At 44.8% G+C, this 24,888-nt stretch overlaps 1 protein-coding gene and 1 long non-coding RNA gene across 10 annotated transcripts in view; one reads left to right on the top strand and one right to left on the bottom strand.

Annotated features, from left to right (window-relative positions):
• The window catches only part of rap1gapa (RAP1 GTPase activating protein a), an 809,199-nt gene that overhangs the window by 227,321 nt on the left and 556,990 nt on the right, over positions 1-24,888 (top strand). The window contains exon 1 of one of the 9 annotated variants that reach the window (XM_072477764.1): positions 23,229-23,313. The exons of the other annotated variants lie outside the window; for them this stretch is intronic. The gene's annotated coding sequence lies outside the window, so the exon portion shown is untranslated. Of the gene's footprint in view, positions 1-23,228; positions 23,314-24,888 lie in introns of those variants that run through there. 9 annotated transcript variants of the gene reach the window in all.
• LOC140392519 (uncharacterized) overlaps positions 1-24,888 on the bottom strand; it is a 118,748-nt gene that overhangs the window by 84,399 nt on the left and 9,461 nt on the right. The gene's annotated exons all lie outside the window — the stretch shown is intronic.

Genomic DNA, 24,888 nt, shown 5'->3' with positions numbered 1-24,888 from the left:
ATGGCTGATATGTTTCTCATCCCCATTCTCCTGCCTTCTCCCCATAACCCCTGATCCCCTTATTGATCAAAAACCTATCTATCTCTGTCTTAAAGACACTCAGTGATTTGGCTTCCACAGCCTTCTGCGGCAAAGAGTTCCACAGAATCACCACCCTCTGGTTGAAGAAATTCCTCCTCATCGCAGTTTTAAAGGATCGTCCCTTCAGTCTGAGGCTGCGACCTCAGGTTCTAATTCTATCTAAGTCTCTCCATATTCTCTAAGTTTCAAGACATTCCCCCCAGATCCTTCTAAACTCACACAAGTAGAGATCCAGAGACCTGAACCGTTCCTCATACAACAAGCTCTTCATTCCAGTGATCATTCTTGTGAACCTCCTCTGGACCCTCTCCAAGGCCAGCACATCTTACAGGGCCCAAAACTGCTCACAATATTCCAAATGGGGTTTGACCAGAGCCTTATCCAGCCTCAGAAGTACATCCCTAGTCTTGTATTCTAGCCCTCGCGACATGAATGCTAATGTTGCACTTGCTTTCCGAACAGCCAACTGAACCTGCACATTAACCTTAAGAGAATCTTGAACTAGGATTCCTAAGTCCCTTGTGCTTCAGATTTCCAAAGCCTTTTTCCAATTAGGAAACAGTCTATGCCTCCATTCCTCCTTCCAAAGTAAGATGTTAGTCTTACAACACCAGGTTAATTCCAACAGGTTTGTTTCGAATCACTGGCTTTCGGAGCATAGCTCCTTCCTCAGGTGAATGAGGATCTATTCCAAAGTGCATAACCTCACAGTTTTCCACATTGTATTCATCTGCCACTTCGTTGCCCACTCTGCTAGCCTGTCCAAGTCCTTCTGTAGCCTCTCCACTTCCTCAACACTACCTGTCCCTCTACAATTTTTGTATCACCTGCAAACTTAGCAACATTGCCCTCAGTTCCTTCTTCCAGATCGTTAATGCATATCGTGAATAGTTGTGGTCCCAACACTGACCCCTGTGGAACTAGTTACCGGCTTTTAGCCTGAAAAGGACCCCTTTATCCCCACTCCCGGCCTTCTGCCAGTCATACAATCATCTATCCTTGCAGATGTCGTTGAGTCAGAAGATAAGAGGAATGTAAATGGCAGTGATCGAGGCTGATCGAAGGGAGCTGATAGTGGCACATAACGAGATTAGAACATGTGAATGGCAGAACAAAGGTGAGCAGTGTGTCAAAGGGCAACTAGGGACCGGGAACAGGCGGCCCAAGAGGGGTGGGGGGAGGGGGAGGGACAATAATGAGGGAAAAACAGATCAATGGAAGAAATGAAAATAAATGGATAGAAATAACAATGTGGTGAAGGTGGAGGAGAGAGTTCACAGTCTGAAGTTGTTGAACTCAATGTTAAGTCCGGAAAGCTGTAACGTTCCCAATCGGAAGAGGAGGTGCTGCCCCTCCAGATTGCGCTGGGCTTCCCTGGAACATTGCAGCAGGCCAAGGACAGACATGTGGACATGTGTGCAGGACGGTGAGTTGAAATGGCAGCGACAGGAAGGTCTGGATCCTGCTTGCGGATGGATCGAAGGTGTTCTACAAAGTGGTCATCCAGACTGCGTTTAGTCCCTCCAATGAAGAGTCAAGCGCTTTACAATTTCCCGTCTTCTGCCTCCCTCCCTTTTTAAACAGTGGTGCTACATTAGCCACTTTCCAGTCTTCTGGGACCCTTCCAGCCTCCAGTGATTCCTGAAATATCATCACTAATGCCTCCACAAATGCTAGCTTGCACTCACATTTCATCTTCTCTCCCCTTATTGCTTTTTAGTTGTCCTTTGCTCACTATTAAAGGCTTCCCAGTCCTCTGGCTTCCCACTAATCTTCGCCATCTTGTTTTCTTTTTTTTGTATGCTGTCTTTGACATCCCTTGTCAGCCATGGATGCCTTGTCCTCCCTGTAGCATGTTTCCTCCTCCTTGGGATAAATTTCTGTTGTGCCTCCCTAATAACCCCCAAAAACTCCTGCCATTGCTGTTCCACTGTCTTCCCTGCTAGGCTCCTTTTCCAATCAACTCTGGCCAGCTCCTCCCTCATGTCTTCATAGTTACCCTTATTTAATTGTAATACTGTTACATCTGATTGCAGCTTCTCCCTCAAACTGCAGGGTAAATTCTATCATATTGTGGTCACTGCTCCCTAAGGGTTCCTTCACCTTAAGTTCCCTAATCAAGTCCGCCAAATCCAGAATTGTCTGTTCGCTAGTAGGCTATGTCACAAGCTGCTCCAAAAAACCATCTCATAGACATTCCACAAATTTCTTTTCTTGGGATCCACTACCAACCTGATTTTCCCAGTCCACCTGCATATTGACGTCCCCCATGATTATTGTCATATTGCCTTTTTTACATGCCTTTTCTATCTCGTGGTTCATTTTCTGCCCCACATCCTGACTACTGCTAGGGGTGTCATGAGAATGTCGCTTGAAGAAATGTTTGGCTGCTCATGTTACTGCAGTGATGTCAGAGGGTGGGTGGAGCTGTGCTCTGGCTCTGCTTTTTAGTTTCACTTTGAGAAAAGCTTGGGTGCGTCTGTTTTTTTGGTTTTGTTTTCAGTGTTGAAGCTGAAGCCAGACAGAGCAGCTGTACTGCTGTTCTCTCTGCCATGAAAAGACTATCTCTTGATCATTTGGTGTATTCAGAATTATAAATGTTTTCAGTAGTGAATGTAAACCTGATGTGCTTCTGTTAAAAGGTGTTTCTTTTGTCTTCTGGATGTTGTTTGGGAAGTTATTAAGGATTACTTAGTGTTGTATTCTTTGGGGGTTGTACTTGAATTAATGGTTGTCAAGGTGTTCACTGTATGTTTTAAAAAGGTTAACTTGAGTTCATAGAATAAACATTGTTTTGCTTTAAAAATTACTTTTCCATTTCTGCTGTCCCACACCTGTAGAGTGGGCCGTGTGCTCCCCATACCACAATCTATTAAAAGTTGTGGGTCAGGTGAACTCCATGATACACTTTGAGGTTCTCTAAACCCTGGCCCATAACAGGGGGCCTGTACATAATTCCTATCAGGGTCTTTTTACCTTTGCGATTCCCCAACTCTACCCATACAGATTCTATACCATCGATTCTTGCTCTTGATTTAACTTCATTCCTTACTAACAATGCATCCCCTCCCCCTTTGCCCATCTGTCTGTCCTTTCGATAGGACACATATCCTTGGAAATTTAGTTCCCAGCCCTGATCCCCTTGCAGCCACATCTCTGTGATGCCCACAACATCGTACCGGCCAATTTCAATGTGTGCAACAAGCTCATTTACCGTGTTCCATATACTGCGCACATTTAGGTACAACACCCTCAGTCCTGCATTGACTGTCCCCCTTCTCATAGTTGTCCCCTTTTTTGCTGTGCCTGAAGTTAGATTCCTGCCGCTTTCCAATCTCTCTGCTCTATTACTTATTCTGGAAACTTTACAAGCCTTTTTTTTCCTTCTTTAAATCTGAGGGATTTTCCAATTTCCACCAGCAATTTGTAATCTAGTAACACTGTGAGCAATGAATGTTAGATTTAAAAAGAATTTTTAAAAAGATTAAGGTTAATCCTCTAAAACTCCCATTCTTCCTTTATCTCCCAGCCCTCAGATCAAAATGACACTCTGTGAGATTGTAATCTCTACCTGGATTATTTTGAATTTGGTACATTTGATTTTTTCTGGGGCATAATGATTCATATCTGTTATGTACGGAAATCAATGCCCTTCTGTATGTGACATGATGACATCATCAGAGGCACTTGGGAGATTGTCCCTCTCTTTCACCCCAGACTGTGAACAAGCAACATCTATGTAATAAACTCGGAAAACTAGTTAAGCAACCTACCGTGTGGCAACCTGGTTATCCGTTGTCTCTACTGTGAGCAAAAGCAAAACCTCTTAAGACATAACAGTAAAAGGTAACGCTGGCGACGAGGATAATTTTCAATTAAATAGTCAGAAAATGCAATTCACCTCAAAACCTAGAAAACGAGCAAAGTAAAGAAATAAAGGGGTGGGCTGTAAAAGACCAAGTTACTTATTGAAACTAAGGAGTCTTTTCCAGTTGCCTGTCTTCATATGTGCCGGGCTGCAGTGTTACAGCCTTGAACTCTGAGAAAGAGAGAGAGAGAGACAGAGAGAGAGACTTGCTTTTGGGATAAGCAGCTGCTCAAAAACAAAAAACAACGTGATAGTAACCAAGATTAATCTGGATTACAGCTGATATCTTCTGATTTTAAAACAGATTGGTTTTTGCAGTAAAAAAATTCTTCAAGCCACAATCCAGCCACGGAAAGAACATTTTAAAGAAATAAAATAAATAATACAAATTAAATTGGAAGAGAAAGAAATTGAAGAGGCGGAAAAGTTTAACAAAGTATTACAATTTGAGAAAATGTGGCTTTGTGGAACCATTCAATGAGAATGCAGAAATTCGGATTCCTATGAAGGGAGATTCCAGTACTTCTTCACTGAAAACAGGATACTGGGTCAAATTAAAGTAGCAACTTCTTTCAGTGCAATAGGATGGAAAACCTTCAACCTATTACAAAGTCTTGTCCATCCTGCAAAGCTTGGTCTGGTTCAATAACGTATGAGGAATTAATGAAGACCCTCGAAGAATATTTCTCACCCAAACCATTAACCATAGCAGAGTGATTCAGATTTCACTGACATAGTCAAGAAAAGGGTGAAAATATTCCACAATTTGCACCTGTACTATGGGCGGCACGGTAGCACAGTGGTTTGCACTGTTATGGAATTTTTTTTCCAAATCTCGCCTCCACATTAAAACCAGCTCACACTTTATTATGTGTGAACCAACAATGGATTTGGAGGAGAGACTGCGAAGAGGCAGATACTGAAGTCAAAAACGTGCTGAAGAAATCGGAACTCTTAGTTCATTTTGATCCTAAGTTGAAAATACAACTAGCATCTGACACATCGCCCGACGGGATGGGTGCAGTTGTCGCTCTTGGAGATGAGCAACCTATAGCTTTCACTTCAAGAATGTTGACAAATGCTGAACAGAATTATGTTCAATTGGAAAAGAGAAGCCTTGAGTATAATATTTGGAGTCAAACAATTTCATCACTACTGGTGTGGAAGACATTTTACTTTGTTAATGGTTTTTGGTCCATACAAGGATGTACTGTTTCCAGCTGCGGGCCGCTGCAGAGATGGCCCCTCATCTTATCAGTGCGTAATTATGAGATTAAATACAGAAGATCTGAGCATCGGGAACGCCGAGGCTCTATTATGTTTACCAAAACTGGACAAAGCTGAATCTCAAGAGAACGATGTAAACGGTATGTACTTTTCCCAGGTGGATAGTGAACTTAATTAATTACTGCCTCTCGTACAAAGACACACGAGGTCAGATCCGGTGATGGGGAAGGTCATGGACATGATCTTGAAAAGGTAAAATTGGATAAACAGAAGAGGAATCAAAATTCAAGTTGTACCGAACAGGGGAACTTGAATTAATGGTACAAAACAGATTACTTAATGGGGGATCCGGGTTATCGTTCCTCCAGGCTTGAGAAGTAATTTACTGGATCAACTCCACCAAAGACATCCAGGAGTTGAACGTCTGAAAGAACTCACAAGGAGTTACTACTGGTGGCCAGGACTAGACTCACAGATTGAAGAAAGATTAGGTCAATGTCAGTCTTGTGCTAAGATATGAAATACGCCACCTCTTGAACCACTTCACCCGTGGGATTGGCAATAGCCACCATGGCAAAGAGTACATATGGATTTTGCGGGACTAATTGAAAGATAAATGTTTCTTGTCCAAGTGGATGCACATTCCAAATGACCTGAAATCATCATAATGAAGTCAACAACAATGAAAAAGAGGATGGAGAGTCTGGATGAAGTACTTGCACGAGTTGGCAAACCGGAACAGCTAGTTAGCAACAACAGGATTCAATTCATGTCGAAGGTGTGCTACCTTCGAAACAGTGCCAAACAACATATAAAACTGCACCTTATCATCTTTCCACAAACAGATTGGCAGAGAGTTTGGTACAGTTATTGAAGAATGCCACAAAAGCATCGAAGGACGAAAGACCATTTTCTAAGAGAGTACACAAGTTCTCATTCCCTATAGACGTGCTGCCCAAGCAACAACCCAAAGCTCACCGGAATATGGTTTCTAAAACGAAAGCTGAGAACCAAGTTTGATTTGCTATTACTGCCTGACACTTCTACCATTGCAGAGTCACAACTCGCCGTGAACAGACATCGGAAACAGGAATCTTTGAGCAAAAAGAAGGAGGTTTAACAAGAAAGTACTTTTCAATGAGGAGTGGTACCTGCCAGAATACTCGCAAAGACCTACTTCTTATCTGGTGCAAACCGATGATGAGAGAGTTTGGAGGAGACACGCCAGCCAAATCCTCGCTTCAAAATGAGAATTTGCAGAGTTGGTATCTGACAGGCCAACATCGGACACTCAGAGCTGGAAGACCCCTGGACCTATAATTATGACTGAGAGGAACCGACAACCGCTGTACAAGCTGAAGAAGAACCATCATTATGAGATGATGTGCCTGAGCCAAATGAGGAACAGACCGAGTGTGTGAAAACAAACTCCTGAACAACAAATTCTGCCTCAGCGGAACTGATGTCCATTTAAAATGCAATCGTACTGATGTGTATATATAATTGTACAATAATAATTGGTTAAATAATCACTGTTCACTATGAGTAAAAATGTAAGTTAATATTTGTCAATAGTTGTTGCACAACAGGAGTAAAGGGGAGGGATGTTATGTGTTGTAACCAATGCCCATCTGTGTAGCATGTCACATCATTATGTGGTGACATCACCAGAGGGATCTTGAGAGATTTTCCCTCCCTTTCACCTCAGTTTGTGAGGAAGCAACATCTCTGTAAATAATGTCTGATGACTGGTTAATTAACCTATGGTGTGGCAGCCTGGTTATTCTTTGTCTCAAAGAATAACTACAGTGTAGAAGGAGGCCATTCAGCCCATTGAGCCTGTAATGACCTTCTGAAAGAGCACTGTGCCTGGGCACAGCCCCTACCTTATCCCCATAACCCAGTAAGCCCACCTAACCTTTTGGACACGAAGGACAATTTATCATGGCCAATCCACCTAAACTGCACGTCTTTGGACTGTGGGAGGAAACCGGAGCACCCGGAGGAAACCCACACAGGCACGGGGAGAATGTGCAGACTCCACACAGTCACCCGAAGCTGGAATTGAACCTGGGTCCCTGGCATTGTGAGGCAGCAGTGCTAACCACTGTGTCTCTATTGTGAATAACAGCAAAACTACTTATAACATAACAATAGCCAAATCTCAAACTGCAAAATATAAAGTGGTTAGCACTGTTGCTTCACAGCACCAGGGTCCCAGGTTCGATTCCCGGCTTGGGTCACTGTCTGTGCAGAGTCTGCACGTTCTCCCCGTGTTTGCGTGGGTTTCCACCGGATGCTCCGGTTTCCTCCCACAGTCCAAAGATGTGCAGGTTAGGTGGATTGGCCATGCTAAATTGTCCTTAGTGTCCAAAATTGCCCTTAATGTTGGGTGGGGTTACTGGGTTATGGGGATAGGGTGGAGGTATGGACCTTGGGTAGGGTGCTCTTTCCAAGAGCCGGTGCAGACTCGATGGGCCGAATGGCCTCCTTCTGCACTGTAAATTCTATATTCATCTTTTACTCCTATTATAAATAAACAGTTTGATATTGTTTTACTGATAGATCTGGGGCGAAATTCTCCTACCTGCCCCGCCACATTTCTGCGTCGACCGGCCGGTGGGAGTCTCCGTAACACCGGCCGGTCAATGGGGTTTCCCATTGTGGGGCAGCCCCACGCCGTCGGGAAACCCCCCGGTGCCGGCAGAACGGAGACTCCCGCCGGCGGAGAATGACGCCCCTGGTGTCTGTATCTCATTGCAGCAGTTCAGGGTTAAAGATCTTAGGAAAATATACACATTATTGGTTAATTCATTAATGTTGAGAGTCCGGGGTCTGTGGGGCTGAAACTGACTGCTGCCGCCCAGGATACCGTAACAGTAGAAAATGTATATGGTTTTAGTTTAGGCGGGCACCATGGTCGGCGCAGGCTTGGAGGGCCAAAGCGCCTGTTCCCGTGCTGTAATGTTCTTTGTTCTTTGTTGTGTGAAGAAATGTCTCTTCTCAGTTATAAATAATTGTCCCTTTTTCAGAGATATTCCGGGCCCCATATTTTAGATTTCCCAGCCAGGGTAACAATTTCCCATTTCTACCCTGTCAAATCCCTTCAGAATCTTGTATGTTTCAATTAAATTCCCTCCATTCCTCTCTCCAATCTTCAAATACTGAAATTTGAATTCATCAAATCATTTCCTGTTCAAACTCATTATTTTCCAGGATCTTTGCAACCTGTGCTGTTTTACTTCTTTCAGCTTGTCGTTCTATTACAAATGGCAGTTTTTTAAACTCTAGCTTCCCATTGTCTTGGCGTACATGAGGGAGAAGAGAATGGAAGGATATGGGGCTGCGTAGGAAGATTTCCTCAGACAAAAGCTCACCACCATCTTCTCAAGGGCAATTTGGGATGGCCAATAAATGTTGGCCTCGCCAGCAAGGCCCACAGCCCATGCATGAATGAATAAAAAAACAAGGCTGATGTACTGGCAAGCATCTCCAGCCAGAAGTGTCAGGTGGATGATACACCTCATCCTCATCCTTGATATCAAGAAATAGCTGCAAGCATTGGATACAACTCCTGTAATAGCACCATCTTGTATAAATATATACACAAATGGCCACAATAGGGGGCTAATAGAGATATGTGCCTTGAAAAACTCTAATGGTTGGAATCATGGCCAGCACAAAGGAAGATGGTTGTTGAGGGCAAATCATCTCATCCCCAGGACATTGCAGGAGTTGTCTGCGGCCAAACCATCTTCAGCTGCTTCATCAATGGTCTTCGCTCCATCATAACGTCAGAAGTTGGAATATTCACCGATGATCGTTCAACATCATGCATAATTGATCGGATAATTAAATAGTTTGCGCCCATTGGCTGCAAGGTCTGGACAGGCCATATGAATACCCTGTCTGCAAGAGCAGATCAGAGACTGGGAATTATGTGGAGCGTGACTGACTTCCTGACTCCTCAAACTCAGTCCACCATCCACAAGGCACAATATAGTGTGATGGAATACTCTCCACTTGCCGAGATGAGCACAACTCCAACAATTCTAGAGGTTTGACACCATCCAGAACAAAGCAGCCCGCTAGATAAACACCCGCCCCATCACTTTCAACATTCACTCTTCCCACACTGCCGCACAGTGGCAGCAGTATGTACTATTAGAAGATGCACTGCTGCAGCTCACCAAGCCTCCTTCATCAGTACCTTGCTAATCTGTAACCCCTACCACTGAGAGAGACCAGGGAAGCAGGTACAAATGTACAATAGGAGCAGAAGGAGGCCATTCAACCCCTCGAGCCTGCTCCATTATTCAATAAGATCATAAGACCATAAGACATAGGAGCAGAATTAGGCCACTCAGCCCATCGTGTCTGCTCCGCCATTCAATCATGGCCGATAGTTTTCTCATCCCCATTCTCCTGCCTTCTCCCCATAACCCCTGATCCCCTTATTAATCAAGAACCTATCTATCTCTGTCTTAAAGACACTCAGTGAATTGGCCTCCATAGCCTTCTGCGGCAAAGAATTCCACAGATTCACCACCCTCTGGCTGAAGAAATTCCTCCTCATCTCTGTTTTAAAGGATCGTCCCTTGAATCTGAGATGGTGTCCTCTGGTTCTAGTTTTTCCTACAAGTGGAAACATCCTCTCCACGTCCAATCTATCCAGGCCTCGCAGTATCTTGTACGTTTCAATAAGATCCCCTCTCATCCTTCTAAACTCCAACGAGTATAGACCCAGAGTCCTCAAACGTTCCTCATACGACAAGTTCTTAATTCCAGGGACCATTCTTGTGAACCTCCTCTGGACCCTTTCCAAGGCCAGCACATCCTTCCTTAGAAACGGGGCACAAAACTGCTCACAATACTCCAAATGGGGTCTGACTAGAGACTTATACAGCCTCAGAAGTACATCCCTGCTCTTGTATTCTAGCCCTCTTGACATGAATGTTAACATTGCAATTGCCTTCTTAACTGCCGACTGAACCTGCACGTTAACCTTAAGAGAATCGTGAACAAGGACTCCCAAGTCCCTTTGTGCTTCTGCTTTCCGAAGCATTTCCCCATTTAGAAAATAGTCTATGACCAAATTCCTCCTTCCAAAGTGCATAACCTCACACTTTTCCACATTGTATTTCATTTGCAACTTCATTACCCGCTCTCCTAGCCTGTCCAAGTCCTTCTGCAGCCCGCCTGCTTCCTCAATACTACCTGTCCCTCTACAGATCTTTGTATCATCTGCAAACTTAGCAACAGTGCCTTCAGTACCTTCTTCCAGATCATTAATGTGTATTGTGAAAAGTTGGGGTCCCAGCACAGACCCCTGAGGCACACCACTAGTCACCGGCTGCCATCCTGAAAAAGACCCCTTTATCCCCACTCTCTGCCTTCTGCCAGTCAGCCAATCCTCTATCCATGCCAGGATCTTACCCTTAACACCATGAGCTCTTACCTTATTTAACCGTCTCCAATGCGGCACCTTGTCAAAGGTCTTCTGGAAATCAAAATAAATCACGTCCACTGATTCTCCTCTGTCTAACTTGCTTGTTACCTCCTCAAAGAACTCTAACAGATCTGTTAGATACGACCTCCCTTTGACAAAGCCGTCCTGTCCTATTTTACCATGCACTTGCAAGTGTTTCACGATCTCATCTTTAATAACAGACCTAAAATCTTATCAATGACCGAAGTCAGGCTAATCGGCCTATAATTTCCCATCTTCTGCCTCCCTCCCTTCTTAAACAGCAGTGCTACATTAGCCACCTTCCAGTCCTCTGGGACCCTTCCTGCCTCCAGTGACTCCTGAAAGATCATCACAATGCCTCCACAATTTCCTCAGCTATGTCTTTTAGGACCCTGGGGTGTAGTCCATCCGGTCCAGGTGACTTATCCACCTTCACATCTTTCAGTTTCCCCAGAACCTTCTCCTTAGTGATGGCCACGGCACTCACCTCTGCCCCCTGGTTCTCCTGGAGCTCTGGAATCCCACTGCCGTTTTCCACCGTGAAGACTGATGCAAAGTAACTATTCAGTTCCTCTGCCATTTCTTTGTTTCCTATTATTACTTTTCCAGCCACATTTTCTAATGATCCAATGTCTATTTTTGCCTCTCTCTTACCTTTTATATATTGAAAAAATCTCTTCCTATCTTCCTTTATCTTACTCGCTAGCTTGCCTCGTACTTCATCTTCTCCCCCCTTATTGCTTTTTTAGTTGTCCTCTGCTCGCTTTTAATGGCTTCCGAATCCTCTGGTTTCCCACTAATTCTCGCCATTTTGTATGCTTTTTCCTTAGCCTTTATGCTGTCCTTGACATCCCTCATCAGCCAGGGATGCCTTGTCCTCCCCTTAGCATGTTTCCTCCTCCTTGGGATGAATTTCTGTTGTGCCTCCCTAATAACCCCCCAAAATTCCTGCCATTGCTGTTCCACTGTCTTCCCTGCTAGGCTCCTTCTCCAATCAACTCTGGCCAGCTCCTCCCTCATGTCTTTTAGTTACCCTTATTTAATTGTAATACCGTTACATCTGATTGCAACTTCTCCCTCTCAAACTGCAGGGTAAATTCTATCATATTGTGGTCACTGCTCCCTAAGGGTTCCTTCACCTTAAGATCCCTAATCAAGTCTGCCTCATTACACATCACCAAATCCAGAATTGCCTGTTCACTAGTGGGCTCTGTCACAAGCTGCTCCAAAAAAACATCTCTTAGACATTCCACAAATTCCTTTTCTTGGGATCCACTACCAACCTGATTTTCCCAGTCCACCTGCATATTGACGTCCCCCATGATTATTGTAATATTGCCTTTTTTACATGCCTTTTCTATGTCCTGATTTATTTTCTGCCCCACATCCTGACTACTGCTCGGGGGGTCTGTACATAATTCCCATCAGTGTCTTTTTACCTTTGTGATTCCTCAACTCTACCCACAGAGATTCTATGCCTTCTGATCCTATATCGCTCCTTGCTATCGATTTAACTTCATTCCTTACTAACAATGCAACCCCGCCCCCTTTGCCCATCTGCCTGTCCTTTCGATAGGACACATATCCTTGGATATTTAGTTCCCAGCCCTGATCCCCTTGCAGCCACGTCTCTGTGATGCCCACAACATCGTACCGGCCAATTTCAATGTGAGCAACAAGCTCATTTACCTTGTTCCGTATACTGCGCGCATTTAGGTCCAACACCCTCAATCCTGCATTGGCCACCTCCCTTTTCACACTCTCCACAGTCACTGTATCCTGCACTGTGGCCCTTTTTGATTTTTGACTGTGGCTTCTCTGCCTTACACTTTCCCCCTTACTGCTTTTTGTTTCTGGCCCCGTTTTACTTCTCTCCGACTTCCTACATTGGATCCCATCCCCCTGCCACATTAGTTTAAACCCTCCCCAACAGCTCTAGCAAACACCTCATCTGTTTGTGTTGAGTTCCACATGCCCCAACTATGGCCGATAACCTTTGACACCCTTGTCTAATAAGAATCTATCTACCACTGTCTTAAAAAAATTCAATGACTCCACCTCCATCCCCTTCCGAGGCGAGAGTTCCAAAGTTGCACATCCCTCGGAGAGAATTCATTTCTCCTCATCTCCGTCCTAAAACGACCATACCTAATTTTAAAACCGTGCCCCCCAGTTCTGGATGCATGAGAACTCCACCGCCTGCAACGCACCATCCCGATTTGGAAATATATTGGCCGTTCCTCCACTGTCACTGGGCCAAAATCCTGGCACTCCTTGCCAAGAGCATTGTGTGTGTAGCAACACCACCGGGACCGCAGCAAGGAATCGGCTCTCCACCACCTTCTCAATGGCAGTTAGGGATGGGCAATAAATGCTGATCTTGCCAGCGACACCCACAGGAATGAATAATAATGAGAAGGAATGGGTCTTGTGTGGAGGGGAAACATTAGTTTGATTTTGCTGAATGACCTGTTTCTAAGCTGTAGCTTCCCCCAAAATATCATAATCACTATTTTGATTTATTTCACCGTTTACACCCTGGAAAATATCCTGAACAACATGTTCCCCTTTTTCTTGTTCCTCAGTCTGGAGGAGAAATGTGTTTGTTAGTTTAGTCCTTTCCATACTTTATATAACATACAGAAATACTAATATTTCCCCCGTGACTGTGCTGTGATCTGCTTGGGTAAATTTTACTCGATTATTTGTGCTTTTATTTTTCAAAAAAATACAGGTGGAGCCCGGCACAAGTTATATTGACCTGTCAGTGTTTATTATTAACTTTGAGCTCCTTCACTTACTTCCATTGTTTTCTATGGGAAAGAATGCCGGATAGAATCAGCAATAGAACATATTGTGAGTTCCATCGAATTGGACCACGGGATCCACTGTTGCGGTGCCAAGTGTGGTTTTGCCATGTTTTTGAATTGTAATAAGTCTGGCAATATAACATTCGCTTCACCTCCAGCCCCCTCAGCTAATTAGGCTTTTGCTGTAGTTCCTCCGCGGTAGGCCCTCTGGTCAGCAACATTGGTTGCTTTGTGTTGATGTTACAGAGCATGGATCAGCGGGGAGAGTGTGGCTAGAGATCACATCTCCTTTTCCAATTGCTGAACGGACGGTTAATGTTAACGGTGGCAGCCTATCAGAGAAAATCATAGGGTAAGGGTTAAACTGAGGAAAAGGGTGTAGACAAGCGATTTGTTTAAAAGATTAACTGTGGGATTATACCGGTACATGTACTCTTGATATTAATAACAGTTTGGTTAATAAATGGATAATGTGTGCATGTGTGTTTTAGCTATGATCTAGTTTTTGACAAGCATTCCTCCTTAAGGTGACTATGGACATTAATGTTATAGACATGACCCTTTCATGGTGAAATAGAAAACGCCCAATTTATTGAAGTTGCTCATGCCTGAGCAGTTTGTCTAGTGAGACAGGAGAGAGACAGTCAAACTTTGGTGGGAGTGTCGAGAAGAGCAGTGAGGCTGATTGTAAATATCACCGGGCTTATAAAATAAGTAAAGATGAGGGAGACACTATCCTGGAAAAGAGCATTGCGAGACAACCATACCGGAGGAGTATAAGTTTGTAAATTTAAAGAAAGTGTTGTAAATTAACTTGAGAGCAAAACAAAGATCCACAAGTCAAAATAGTGAAAGGTAAAATGAAGATTGAGATCAGGAAGCTTTTCTTCATCTTAAAAGTAAGTACGAATTGACTGTTGGACAGAGCAGTAGAGACAAAAGTCCTGGAATAATTTAAGAACAAATTGAATACTAGAGTTGGGAGGTTTAGAGTCATTTGGGATGGATATAATAGACTGGATTGAATCATTCATATTGCCTCTCTTCCAACCACACTATCTCATTTCACACTTCTCTCATCCTCCGTGTGTCTGACCATTTCACCAGGTCTGCCGATGTCCTCCTGCAGTCTGAATTATCATCCTCATTGTTTCCTACATTTCTGAGTTCTGTGTCAGTTGCAAACTTTGAAATGATGTTGTGTATCCCCAATCCCCGGTCACTTATATATCCCAAACAACAGTGGTTTTAATCTGGTCTCTGGGTAGACACCACTGTATACCTCCCTCCAATTTGTTCACCATTATTATCTACTTTCTTTTAGCTCGTTCTATTGCCCCGTTGACACTGTTAGTTTAATCCTTTGGGTTTTAACTTTACTTGTGTCTAACATGTAGTGCTTTATCAAATGCTTGTTGAAGTCCATTGCCACAATACCAAACAACACCAACTTCAATGTGGTTTTAATTTTCTGCGAGGATGTTACTGAGTTAGAGTTGGAGACTTGGCAATAGACCAAACGTTTAAAACTGAGGACTATAAAAACCATTTCCTTTTAGTGTTTTTTTATGATAGTTACAGGTCATCTCATTTCAAATTATTGAAAAGTGAGAAAGGATGAGATGCTTGGGGGCAATAACAAGGTTACAGTACAAGTGTTGATGATAAATTCAGGAAAACCCTTCAATTCTCAGGAGTTACCTGTATAATCCAAGAGAAGAAGCTCTATTACAACACAACACACCATTAGCCTTGTTAGTAAAAGCTTGACATTGGCGCAATACTTTCAGTTGAAGGTTGCTTACTTTCTGTGAGAGAATAGGGGTTCACAGTTTTCTTGTTGACATAGAATAGAATAGAATAGTGTAGAAGGAGCCACTCGGGCCACAGAGTCCGCACCGACCCTCTGAAAGAGTACCTTACCCAGCCCCTAGGCCCATTCCCTCGGCCTAGCCACGTAACCCCACCTAAGCTGCACATCTTTGTCCTGTGGGAGGAAACCGAGCACCCGGATCACACAGACATGGAGAGAATGTGCAGACTCCACACAGTCACCCAATGTCGGAATTAAACCCGGATCCTGGTGCTGTGAGGCAGCAGTGCCAACCACTGTGCACATGCTGCCCCTAATAATTTGGGATATTTCGAAACAAGTGAGCAAAAATATACAAGTTTCGGAGCAATAGATTTCTTTGCCGTAAACCAGAAAATGTAGAGAATGGAGTGTATGTAAATAACACAGACACAATGTTTCTTGTTCCTTCACAAGAGATTATTGTGCAAGATTTATTTTGTGTTGCTCTGGGGTTAAATGACTGTGAAATGCGACATTGTGAACAAACCCCAATGAAAATTAAAATGACTGATGGAGTCGACACTGAGGCAAATCCTTTGTCAAAAATTAGTTCCCATGTTACAACTGTATTTTGGGCAAGAAAATTATTCATTGAAACCACATCTGAAGTTATTGACTCAGCTATGTAGAAATCATATACATCCCAAATTTCATCTTTTGTTGTGCAGAGTTAGTTGCTCTCAAGGCATGGTCTGTGGGGATACTGAGGGAGATCTGCCAAGATTCCACTATATAAGATCACCAAAGGGAATTGACTCATATGGACTTTGTCAAGGAAGAATTGGTCTTTTCTGTGAAGGTTTAGAAGTTAAATAGCAGTGCGAGGGCCCACACATGAATAATGCCTCTTGGGAGGGATACTGGAATTTTCTTCCATTGAGCACTCAATGGGCGGGATTCTCCGATCCTGCGCCGGGTCTGAGAATCGCCGGGGGGGGGGGGGGGTGAATCCCGCTACGCCGCTCCGACACCGGGCTGCCGATTCTGCTGCTGAATGCGGGCCCCCCCTCCACGCTCGATGGGCCAAGTCCCGCCAGCGTCGTTTGCGTGTGGTGCTCCCCGGCGGGACCTCGCCGTTCTGGCTGCGGGAGTCGTCTTGATGGGGGGGAGGGGGGATCCGACTCGGGGGGGGGGGGGGTGGCGTCTCCGGTGGCCAGGCCCGCGATCAGGGGCTCATTCCGGGGGGGGCCCATGTTCCTCTGCGCCGGGCCCCTCTAGGGCTCCGCCATGTTGCGTGGGGGCCGGCACGGAGACCGCCGTTGGGCGCATGCGTGGACCCGCGCCACCGTGCTGGGGCCCCTATCGGCAGCTGGAGCTGCGTGAAGCGCTCCAGTGCCGGGCTGGCCCCATGTGGGTTGGAGGATCGCTGCTCCTAGCAGCCAGACGACGTCGTCGGAAAACACTGCGGCGTTTACGACGGTGTCAACACTCTGCCGCTAAAACAGAGAATCCCGCCCGATGTCTTCAGGATAGGAAGCTACAAGATTAGAGGACTGGAGATTGTTGCAGAAGTTCAGTGAATTTCAACACTGCCTGGCCTTGGTAATTGTGGAGTATTTGGAGAGTATTTTCATTCTGGCCTAATGAGGCACAGTTTACCTTGTGTGTGCAGAAGGAATGGGCCATGCTTGTGGTATGACTTACCTGGGAGTTACACTTTTCCTCGGTATTACACAAGTACATGGTCACTTCACATTGAATGACTTTTACACCTGATTGTGTCGACTGACTTCAGTAAAATGAACATCCTCCTGGGTAATCCCATAGCAAACATAGAATCTAATATCTGTCTTGTACCAGTGATGCAGTAGAGAAATGTATGTCAGAACATTGTTTAATCTTTGAAAGTGCGTGATATTTTGTGTTAAAATTGCTTTCAGTGGTGAAGGCCCTGGCCATTTTGGAGCATGTTTCAAGGAGGAATGTTCTCACAAAGACCTCGGGAGAAATCGCTGATTGGTCGCCCCATGGGCTTCCTAGAATATGGGTTCCTGTGTTGAATGGCCGGTGGCCTATCCAATAGGAGTTCACCAACGGGACCTTAAATATCGACTCGCAGAGCTGAACCTGTAGTTCCCAATTGTCGCGGGGGGAAAATTGTTTTGTTCACCGTGGCTGCGGTTTTATTTGTGTTGGATAATAAACCAGCTTTGCCTTTTAACCTGAGTCTCCCGGAATGAATATATAAAATTGCAGATCCTTCATTCGCTGGGATCAATGTCAGATTTTACTGTGAATCCAGAAAATGTGTAACTGAAACTGCCTCAAAAATCAATGGAATTGAATAATGTTGCAGCTTTGAATGTTGTGCGTGTCCAGACTCTGAGCGCTCTCCACAAAGGGCTGTTCTGTAAATACACAGAATGGGCAGGATGGTTCAAGTGGACACAATGCTGTAGTGAGAAAATATATTTTGAGTTCCAAGTGACAAAATTCCAGTACAAAGTGCTATGTGATGGGAATCAATCGCAAAGGTTTTCGGTTGAGGTTACCATAGTAACGGCAGCAGTTTCGACAGAGGTCTGAGCTTCCAGCATCTGGACAACTCCGCCTCTTACCGGCAAAGCTGACCTCAGATGCACACAGAGCTCACCTGCTCACCAACATCAAAATGGGGTCAGAGTGCTTACTGCACTGTGGCCTTTCCACTGCTGCACTAACATTAAAGGGACGAAGCATTCTTCATCACTTGTGAGGCCATAGCAGTGAGGGACTCAAACTCAATTTAATCACGCTGAGCTTGGCTTCCTTAAGCATCAAGCTACACTGCAGATTCTGTGTCAGAGTTACTGTGTCACGTCAAAACAATCTGCAACATGCGTGGCTCCAGATGGAACGTCAGAAGAATATTTAGCTTCCACGTCTGTGGTGTAATCTGGCGTCATTGAAAGGAATTAAAATTATATGGCTTGTATCCCAAATTAAAGCACCCCGGCCTCAAGCATTTAGTTGCCATGGTAAATCTTATTGATACATAGCATAAGAAGGGCAGGAATCACTGCCAAACACTCCTAGTGACAGGGTTTTCAGACAGAACGGAGAGAGGGTTAAAACATAGAGGTGGGGTTCACAATATTGGAGAAAGAAACAATCACGGCTGAGAGGGGGATAGTAATGGAAGTGGGGCCATATGATTGTAACTGGAGGGCAGTCACTCTGCTGGGAGTGAAATCCAAACAGGGAGAGGAAGATACAAAGGTAGGGAAATTGCTGAAAAGTGCAAAAACAAAATGGGCAGTGACCATAGGTAATTTCAGCGACATAATTCAGGGTTTTTCAAACTCGCGACCCGTGGGTGGGTCGCGGGCGGATGTCGAGACGATCGCAGAGCGATCGGTTATGCCGTTCCCGATCGTGGAGGAACGCCCAACATCCGGGACTGACTTTTAGGTTGAGAATGCCGGTCGCGGCAGCCAGCAGCTGCAGCATTTTGTCTCGTTCCATCTGATTGGCACCCAGATTATCCAACGATTGATTACCTTTCCTAACGTCACATCCGTGTCTAATTGTTCCGCTGACCATTGGGAGGAGGCGGGAGCAGTACGTCCGGCAGTGGGACTGTTGGAGCTCGGGACCTGTGAAGGACACAGAGAGCGGCCGAGTGAAGTTTGTGTGAGGGATATGAATGGCGGGTCACGATGCTGGCTGCCAGCACCAGTTCACTGGCTTCCACAAGTACTTCAATGTCTACACCATCACAGGGAGGAAGAAGTTTGTGACAGCTCCATAAACAGGAATAGCAGCAATTTGTTTGTTCTTCAAAATGATTTCCAAGACGAAGGCACAGCACCAATCACAGAAAAGGAATGTTTATTGTAGTTCTCCTCTAGGGCAGGGCGAGTGGAATTTAAGCAACAGCAAGTCCTGAAAGACGTGCTGTTAGGTAATTTGGACATTCTGAAATCTCCCTCCGTGTACCCGAACAGGCGCCGGAATGTGGCGACGGAATTTTTCACAGTAACTTCATTGCAGTGTGAAATGAAATGAAAATCGCTTATTGTCACGAGAAGGCTTCAAATGTAAGCCCACTTGTGGCAATAAAGATTATTACAGTAGAACCCGTCAATCGATTCCCTCACTGTAAACTTGACCTTCTCAAGGTGCAAAAACCCATCCGGTCACCGAGCCACGCCGAGGCATTAGGTGGCGTTGCCTGTCTCCAGCTCAACAGAATTTGCCTCCTGCGCCCGTCCTCAGCTCCAGCCTCTCCAAGACCCCAAATATAGACAGGACTCAAAATCAATATTTAGGATTGCTGATATCGTGCTCGAGAAAGACACCCAAAAACCCACCAATTGTGTATTTGATTCGCGGACACTCTTGAAAATCACTCACACTGATCCTCAGCCCCTTCAAAAAACTGACTCCACCTGGATTTGGTGAGTGCGCCCTGAACACCCACTTGAGCTGAATCAAACTCAGGTTCGTGCAGGATGTGGCAGCATTCCCCTGCGGAGAGACTCACTCCACACCTCCCCCTCCAAAATGGGTCTCAGCTCCTCCTCCCACCTGGCCTTCAGCTCTTCAATCGGGGCCTGCTCCTCCCCCAAGATCCATCCATTTATCCTGGACATGCTGCCCTCCTCCGACCCGGCTCAGGAAAGAGTAAAGTGGAAGGTGGCGCCACCTGGAATGTCGGAAATGTTCTACGAACCAAATCTCGTACCGAGAAGTACCGAAACATATCTGCCCCCAGCAGTCCTGCTTTCTCAATCAGCTCCTCCAAGGTGACAAAGCACCCTGACCCTAACCCAACCCCTTCCTTTTCCACCCCCAAATGTGGCATCTAATCTCGCCGACTCAAACAAACGATTCCTGCAGATAGGGGCCCACCTTGACACTGTCCTCAGCTGAAAATGCTAATAGTGTTGTCACATATCTTCAAAGTGGAGACAACCACCAGGTTCGAAGAATCTTTCACCGGCATGAACGGCAGGCAGGCTGTCACCAATGCCTCCAAGTTAGATCCACTGCATGACCTCAACTCCATCCGTACCCAGGTAGCCTCCTGCTCGCCACACTACCCCAACACCTTCTTCGCATTGGCTGCCCGATTTAAAAAAAAACAACTCATTTTGCCGCGCCAACCCCCCTCTCCCCCCTGCCTGCCTGTAAGAACCCCCTCAAATTGGTGGAGTCCTCCCTGCTCATATAAAGCCCGCTCGGGAGGCCGAGGTGTAGTGGTTATTGTCACTCAACTAATAATCCAGAAACCCAGGGTAATGCTCTGGGGACCCGGGTTCGAATCCGGCCATGGTAGTTCGTGAAATTTGAATTCAATAAAAACCTGGAATTAAAAGTCTAGTAATGATCATGAATCCAGTGTCGATTGTCGTAAAAGCCCACCTGGTTCACCAATGCCCTTCAGGGAAGGAAATCTGCCGTCCTGACCTACACGTGACTCCAGACCCACAGCAATGTGGTTGACTCTTAAAATGCCCCTCAGTTCGAGGGCAATTAAGGATGGGCAATAAATACTGGTCTTGCCTGCGACGCCCACCACCCATCAATGAATTGTTTTGAAAGATGAGCCGCTCCAACCTTTACTTCAGTTCTAATACTAATAGATTACATGCAGTTTCTTAACATTAACACATTAGTCCCCATTATGCAACACGTCCAATAAACATACAGCTCTCATTTCAGTTACATAGATAGGGAAACACGATACTTGCATTTACAAAGTAATTCTCTGCTGTAAGCCAAGTTCTTTTAGAACACTTTATGAAAGTCTGTAATCTGGAACAGCTTCCTCCATGACCTCTTGGCCGCTACAGCCTTCTCCTGTAACTGTTCAAAAAAGCATTTCTTCCTCTCTCTTTCTCTCTAAGCTCAGCCCATCCCCTCAAACAAAGGTTCTCCCCTAAGGTGGCCAGACTTAAATCCCTTATCGTTACCTTGGCTGATTATCCCTCCCATTTCTACAAAAGAAAAGAGCTATGCCATTCATATGCAACTAACCTTCCATTGACAGACAAATAGGTCATCAGACTCTGTGATGGGATAATGGTTGGTCAAACAAGGTTGTCCCAAAGGACAATGGATCTTGAGTGGATCACAATGGCTGATTCAGAGCATACTGTTCCTCGCAGTCTTTCCTTCAATCTGTTTAACCCCTGAATTGCCAGCTACATCTTGGACCCTATTTCTGGATCCAAGTTCCTAATATTTCCCTATCATAACAATGGGACCATGGATGGTCTGTCCTTCCTGTCCTTGATGGTTCTCTCCACATTCAGCATGATGTTCTTTCAACAGACCATTTACATTGTCACAACTGTATGGGAAATCCATTACTACAGGGGATAAGGCATTGGATATACCAAACTATAAATCAGATTAGGTCGTAAAATACTTAAAGGAACAAACAATTCCAATGGCTGCTTGACAGATCATCATGTGATTGAAATTAATCGATTTGTTTTATGGGATGCAATTAGATCTGTCATGTGAGATTCTATTTCATTTGATCACTTTGCAAAATATAATCTTACGTATATCCCATAGTTGATTGATATTTGACATAACTTCTGATCTCCGTTTGGCTGATACTTTATTTGAAAGGTAAGGTTTTAATTTGTAGCATTGTGCCCCTTTCAAATATTGCCACGGTGATGCATTATTAAATGTCTCTTCAGGACCATGATTCTTTTCAAACAGAAAATATTGAATGAATAGATTCACAAAGTTCTTGGCCCCTGCTGATTTCTCCCAAGTTCTCCTTGACTATTCAGAATTTTCTCGACATCAAAAACAGCTGAATAGGTGGTAAATCCTTCCTGCAGTTGGTGTCTGGATAAATCTGACCCAATCCATTCTGTTCTTAATGTTCCAACAGCCTGAGTTGCCTTTGGTGAGGGGCGAGTATTCTCTTCCACAAACAGCCATCTTTACTCAAAGGCAGGACTTTCCTTAAAGTTCTGCAATTTGAATTAGATTGCAGATGGCATTGTGTGCTGGTGACCAGCGATTGTCACGTAGGAAAAACGCATTGATTTTTACATCTCTCTATTGAATTACTCAGCACTAGATGTCCCTTTACACAATGTTTCTATCCACTTCTTCTATTGATTTTGGTTTGCCCTCTGGCAATTTGAGTATTTCTTTTAAAACAGAATCCAAGTCTACCATTTACAGTTCAAGACATATGAGTGCCCTACCTGAGAGTGTGCAACAGTGATATCCTCTTTCAGTTATGTCCTTTCGTACATACTTCAATCTAAAGTATCAAAAAACATCAATCGTTTTACCTTGTTTCACCAACCCTTTAACTTTGCACAAAGATTAAACATTTCAGGACTCTCCCGCTCAATCACTAACTGGCCACACTTTGAGGCAATTACCCTGTAAGTATCTTCCTTCTGTAATTCCAGCTAGCTCCTCCTGAGGTGGTTTAAAATGCTGGACCATCATATTCACCAAATAGTATCTTACTGAAAACCCTTCTTGAAAATTGATTTGCGCAGCAAGGAGGCAATTTCACCCTCTCTCAGGGAAGGGTAAAAATATTCCCAATGAATGCATCACCTGGAAGAAACCACATTTGGTCAGTCTTCAATTAACAATGCAATCTGGACTGCAATACCTAAGGAGTGGGGATAAAGAACCAATGTCCTCGAGAAGGAAGGTAAATGGGACAAAACTCTCCCTGAGGCGTTGAAACAACAAATGGCATTTTTGTGCCGGCCACTTAAAATGTTTTTTTCTGCTAAATGTTTCCAAAGTGGAGAATAGTAACTTAACAACAGACTGTAATTAATCTGGGAGGGCCCCAACCTTGAATCCCTTGCAGGAGAAATCGTTTATCTGATGTGATGTGCCTCTAGGGTTGCCACTTCCCTGTCTTTGATTGGTTGACATGTCTTTTCATGGGTTGTCCAACTTTAAAATGTTTTATATCCAGTCCAATTGAGGGTGGAGCGCAGTTTTCTCAACCATTGCCAAGTACATACCTTCGAAGCAGTGGGCTTGACTGCCTGAGTTACTGCTGAGATTCTGTTCGGTAAGACAATTATTTAATATCATAGTAAACCTTTCCCAGCTACTGTATTTCTGATTTGTTTATAGATTGTGGGTATTGCAGGCTGTTCAGCATATATCGGCATCACTAATTGCCCTTGCAAGGGTGGTGGGGGAGGCACCTTTTGAATTGCTGTAGTGTCGGTGCTGTTGGGGAGGGAGTTACAGGTTTTGACTTTCTTGCAACTTGTATTTATATAGCTGGTTCAGTTAAATTTCTGGGGACAAGTAATCCCAGAAACCTGATGGTGGAGTGTCTAATCATGATAATGCTGTCAAATGTCATAAGGTGGTGGTTAAGCTATGCCCAGGCACTTGAGTGGCACAGATGGGAATCCCACCACCTGGAGGTTCCCCTCCAAGTCTCCGGAATATCTCACCATTCCTTCACTGTCGCTGGGGCAACATCCTGGAACTCCCTCCCAAACAGCACAATGGGTGTGCCTACACCTCAGGGACTGCAGCGTTTCAAGAAGGCAGCTCATCACCAACTTGTGAAGGGCAACTAGGGATGGGCAATAATTGTTGGCCTAACCAGCGACGCACACATCCTGTAAATGACAACAGAGAATACTGTAGCCTAGTGGTTATTCGAGATTGGTAATCCAGTGGCTTGGATTCTGGACTAGTGACATGTGTTCAAATCAATGGCAACTGGGGAATTTAAAATTGTCCGGAGGGATATCAAGCTTCTTGAGTGTTGTTGGAGCTGCACTCATCCAGGCAAATGGAGAGTATTCCATTACACTCCTGACTTATGCCTTGTAAATGGTGGGCAGACCTTGGGGGGGGCCAGGAGCTGAGTTACTTTCTGGAAAATTCCCAGCCCCTTGAAGTGGATTGTAACTCCAGCCCCAAATCTAGACCACCCTAAATCAGGAGCACTCCCTCAACAATCGCCCTCATCTGAGTTCAAGGCATCCACTTCACACAAATACTTATTTTGGGTCTGAGAACCATGAGATATTGGGAGTGATTTTCAGCTGGTGTTCGCTGTGAGCGACACTGCAACATGGATACCAAATCTCCCGAGAATCGGAAAACCAGATTCTTGCCGACGCGATTTCATTTTCCCCACCCCGCACCTGTGACATAACAAAGTTCTGCCCAGAATAATAGGAATGCTATTTCAATACATTTTAACAAATTCTAATATAATTAACGGGCTTCCCCACCGTATGTTCCCCCCACATTTATGTTTCCCCACTTGCCGGCGTCTTGCCACCAAGGTTTACAACAGTTATTTAAAAACGTGACGCAGTCAAAGGGACATGCCCCCCGGCACTGCCCCTGTCACTGCCCCCATCACTGCCCACTGGCACTGCCCCGTCACTGCCCCCTGGTTCTGCCCTCCTGGCACATTTAGCGATACGTTCCTCCACTTAAATGTGTTTGAATATTCACTACAATCTAATTGTTAAAATGGTTTTATTATCCATGCTGTAGCTTATATATGGTCATCAGGGGAGGGATTCTCCGATATCTGCTCGATGTCTGCCGACCGGCGCCAAAAACGGCGCAAACCAGTCCGGCATCGTGCCGCCCCAAAGGTGTGGAG

Source organism: Scyliorhinus torazame, chromosome 16 (assembly GCF_047496885.1).
Source record: "Scyliorhinus torazame isolate Kashiwa2021f chromosome 16, sScyTor2.1, whole genome shotgun sequence".
Classification (NCBI taxonomy): Eukaryota; Metazoa; Chordata; class Chondrichthyes; order Carcharhiniformes; family Scyliorhinidae; genus Scyliorhinus; species Scyliorhinus torazame.
This window is presented reverse-complemented; position numbering and strand designations above follow the sequence as displayed.